This window comes from Atta colombica, unplaced genomic scaffold (genome assembly GCF_001594045.1).
Source record: "Atta colombica isolate Treedump-2 unplaced genomic scaffold, Acol1.0 scaffold78, whole genome shotgun sequence".
Lineage (NCBI taxonomy): Eukaryota > Metazoa > Arthropoda > Insecta > Hymenoptera > Formicidae > Atta > Atta colombica.
In genome coordinates this window covers 1105693-1110115 of record NW_017259570.1, presented here as the reverse complement: position 1 = coordinate 1110115, position 4423 = coordinate 1105693, and the positions used below count along the sequence as shown (strand labels likewise).

General features: G+C 36.5%; 1 protein-coding gene across 3 annotated transcripts in view; it reads right to left on the bottom strand.

Annotated features, from left to right (window-relative positions):
- The window catches only part of LOC108692589 (axin), a 28925-nt gene extending 25413 nt beyond the window's left edge, over nucleotides 1-3512 (bottom strand). For all 3 annotated transcript variants that reach the window (XM_018200901.1, XM_018200904.1, XM_018200905.1), the window contains exons 1-2: nucleotides 3155-3512; nucleotides 2881-3024 (exon numbers count right to left, since the gene is read on the bottom strand). The gene's annotated coding sequence lies outside the window, so the exon portion shown is untranslated. The remainder of the gene's footprint in view (nucleotides 1-2880; nucleotides 3025-3154) is intronic.
- Between the last annotated feature and the right edge of the window lie 911 nt (nucleotides 3513-4423).

Below are 4423 nucleotides of genomic sequence, written 5' to 3'. Positions count from 1 at the left end.
GGCGACGGTGGGGCAGGGCAAAGTGGAGCTCAGAAGCGGCCGCTTTGATGTAGACACGCTCCGCGACTCCTTCACGCCAATAAACTAACGGTTAGGTTAAGCCGTCTCTTTAAGCCGTAATATCATTATCCTTGCCTTGTGCCCTCGGCGCAGCACGATGTCGACGTCAACGTCAACGTCGCTTTTGTCGCGCGTAGCCGCGCCGCGCTTTTCGCGTAAATGTCAACGCGTGTGTTTCTTGCGTGCTTCCGGAAATACGAGTGCATGGCACTGTCCGTTAGAGTACAACGATATGGGGTATATGTTTTAAAGATTTATACGGTGTAGAAGCGCAGGGATGAGAGTCCAATAGAGTCGGCACAGATCAAAGTCTCAAATGGTTGGATCTCAAAATGTCAATGGCACATTAAATATCCGACTCTTTATCCGTTACGCTGCTCTTTAATTTACGCCAACACAACTCGATCGGATACACACACATATACATATAGTTCTGTTCCGAGAGCCGAAAAATTCTCTTTCAACTTTGGCGATCGTGACTAAAAGTACACCCGGTATACGAAGCACGAGTAGGAGGCCATCGGCAGTGCGGCACAACGCCGCGAGCAAGGAAACGGGCTGAAGAAAAAAAGCATCGCGACCAGTCGAAACGAAAGCACCGACCGCAGAAAACCACTGCGGCACGAGAAAACGTATGGCTGCATCCGCATCACCGATATGCGCTCGTTCGACTCGTTTGCGGACTTGATAGCCCACTTTTAATGCACTAAGTCTTCAAAGACATCAGCGTTTCGTTCGAGGTGACAATATTACATGCTCTCTAAATCTGAATCAATGAATAGTCACTAATTATTATTCAGTGACATATTTGGCACTGATAATCAGTGAAGTTACTAACTAAAAAAGAATGTTTGCATTATAGCATTATATAACTGATATTTGTATGTTAATTTTAATTTTCCAATACTATATTCATTGAATTTATGCACTAAAACAAGGTTAGTTAGATTACATAATAAAGATCAACTAGGTTAAGGATCTCATTTCATTCACTGATTACTAGTTGCATACTTGGCACTGATATCAGTGATTATCCACTGATTCAGATTTAAAGTGTAATTTTTGAACTTTTTAAAAAATCACATTTTTCGATTCAAAATTCAATTCATTCAATCGTAACGATGCACCTGTAATTTGTAAATAAACGATAATAAACGATTGTGATTTTTACAGCTACTTTTTTTTTCAAACTGTACAGAAAAATATATATTGTATACAGGTAATAGTTATCTGTATCCAGTATTCCAACAATTTCAGCAAATCTATCATAAGTTTAGCAAAAACGAATTAATTCAAAAGATATTCTAATCGCGTCGAAGTTTTAATATTTCAATCAAGATTATTAAGTTAAAACAAATCGGTTTGCTTAATTATACATAGAAAGTCGCTTCTTCGATCGATTTTATAATATTCTTAAAAAGAAAATTAATTTTTCTTTCAAATACATAATGAGTTTTTCTAAAACTCGTAATAAGTATATTTAAGATTATTATCAAGAAATTATTCTTCATTAAAGATAATTGTTTCTAGAAAAAAGTAAACTGAATTAGCAGTTTTCTTAGCAATAAAATGATACGTATTCTTTCTGATTTCTATAAACTATAAATACCACAGCAGAAAAAAAAGCTTTATAACTATAATATAACTTTATAAGATTCTTTAATCTTTAATTTAATGATCGGAATTGAATTTTACAACAGTTGCAAAATTGCTTTTTCCGCTGCTAAATGCAGTCGATGTTTCCTTGATTGACAATTTAATTTATCGAAAGTAGAGTATTATGCTTTAAGAAGCATGATGAAGAGCGTAAAATAAGAGCGATAAAATAATGTTTTAAACGCGAGTTATTTTAATGGATTCACGAGAAAGTCAACAAAAAAGTTGTCAAAATATTTTTATATTCCTACATAAAAGAAAAGTTATATTAATAACATTAGTCGACAGCAAAATAATCCTATTAATTTTTAATGATAATTTTAATAAAATAAATACATCTGAAATGTTTTAATAAAAAATGTTATATAATATTATTTCAATAAAACAAATCAATTATTTTTTAAACTGCTGTTAATTAATACTGTAATACATCTTTTTTTTTCTGTATAACATGCTCATTCTTCATGAATTTTAATTATCGTATGTTTTAAAATATTTTTAATATTGCCGGATGTTCTCCATAAAACCTTTTAAACATCTGACAGTTCTAACTAAAGCTTTTCACACGAAGAAAATGTCACTGTATGAAATCGCGCGTAAGCAAGACATTAAGGGGAGGATAACAGAAAGAGGGAAAGACGATAAGAGAAAGGGCCAACACGGTGTCCAGATGCTCGAACGTCTGCTAGAAATTTGCACCACAATAAACCCCGGGGGGTTTAAAAAAATTCAGGTAACATCCTTCGGAATCTCAAAGAAATGTAAACAAAGTTCAAACGCCGAAATTCAAAGTGCAAGTCTCCCATCCTTTCATTCCCCACTAAAATTCGTCGGAACTAAAATTCGTCGGAACTACGCCGGACAAAAAATGTCAAGGTAGAAATGATTTTGACAAATGATTTTACAAAACGAGAGGATCCTTTTTCGGAAGGAACGAATGTTACTTTGGGGTGCTTTCTCGGTTGTTACCGCGAAGGTCAGGGTCAGGTATCGCACCGAGAAATTGCGAGCGGCAAGTCACAAATCACGAAGAGGCAAAGGAGGCGCGAAGGGAGAGAGGAGAGAACGAAAGAGGAGAGCGAAAGAGAAACAGAGAGGATGGAAACAGCGAAGGAGGGAAGAAAGCAACAGCGAACAGACGAAAGCAAAAGAGCAATGACTCACTCTGTATATCCGTCGGTGTTTACTGACGATGCCGGGACGACAGCACGGCTTCTTGGCGACTCGGGGACGACTGGCGGTGTAGCCGCGAATCCATGCTCTCGCCGAGGTGTCAACTCGTCTGTACTCGCGGCAATTTGCCGTGAACTGCAACGCGACACACGTCTTGTTTCTTTTCCTTCTCTCACCTTCTCTTTTTGTGCACATTCTCTCTCTCTCTCTCTCTCTCTCTCTCTCATTCACATACACTCTTTTACACGCATTCTGATATATTTACCTATATACGCATATCCCTCTCCTCCTCGCTCGGTATAGACGGATGATCCACCGTGATCTGGTCGGCACTTCTTCGACACGGCGCACACCACTAAGCACACCAACGAACACACGCATTCACGCGCGACTCGCGGCACGCACTCGATGACGGGGTATGACGACGGCAGGACGTGTCGTCGTCAGGCGTCTCGCGGGGACGGAAAACGTACGGAATAGCAGCAGAGACCGCACGCGAAGGGGACACAAGACGTGGATCTAAGGACGGTACGGGAACACCGAGTAACTTCGCAGGCACATCTCGGCGATCGTCGCCATCGGTCGCTGGCTCTCGCACGAGTGCGTGTTCGTACGCGAGCGCACCCTCACGGCTCACCTCTGAACCCGCTGGCTCGCTCGGCCAATTAACGCGGCTCTCCCTCGGTAATCCTCCCTTCTCCCTCCTTCTACATTATTCCTCCTTCATTTCGCGCCAACGCGGTGTCCTCATCGTATCCTGCGGTAATAATTTGTAATAATTAATTATGTAATAATGTATTAATTAATAAAAAAAAATAGAAAAAAATAAAAAAATGTATTTTTCAAAATTACGTTTATATGTTTTTTACTGTTTGTTACATGATGTTTACAAATTTTTATATGTAGACAAAATTAACATATAAATTATTGTAAATTTAATAATACAAAAAATAAAGAAATAATTTAGTTTTAAAATATTATATAATATAATAATATATGATTTTATATTTTTTGCAGAGTTTATCTTTTCTCTTTTCCTTTATATTAGAGAGAAAAAGAGAATTTCTTCAATTTTTTTTTAATAATCTTTTATGGCTTAATATAGTGAAATACAGAATGCGTCTAAAAAGAATAATTCATAAGTAAATATTTTCTTGATTTTTTTGATAAAAAGATTTTTTTTATAGGAATCAATTATGGGAGAAAGGAAAAGTTGGGTGTACTATAATTATTGTGTGTGCGATATAATAATTGCGTGTGGAAATTAAAAAATTACTATCTTCAACGTACTTGATTGTAGCTTAGCAGTGTTGTATGAAATCAATGCGGACTTCAAATAAATTTTACTTTAAATATGTTACCAAATCACACGTACGTTAACATTCAAGTTAGGACTTCTTACAATCAATTAAACAAATTTAATTTTTAATTAATTTTCAACATTTTAGCAAGATAAAAATATATTTCTATCTCCCTCTTTCTCATTAAAAAAATTAATATCTAAATAAGAAAATAAAATTTCCAATTTTAATTT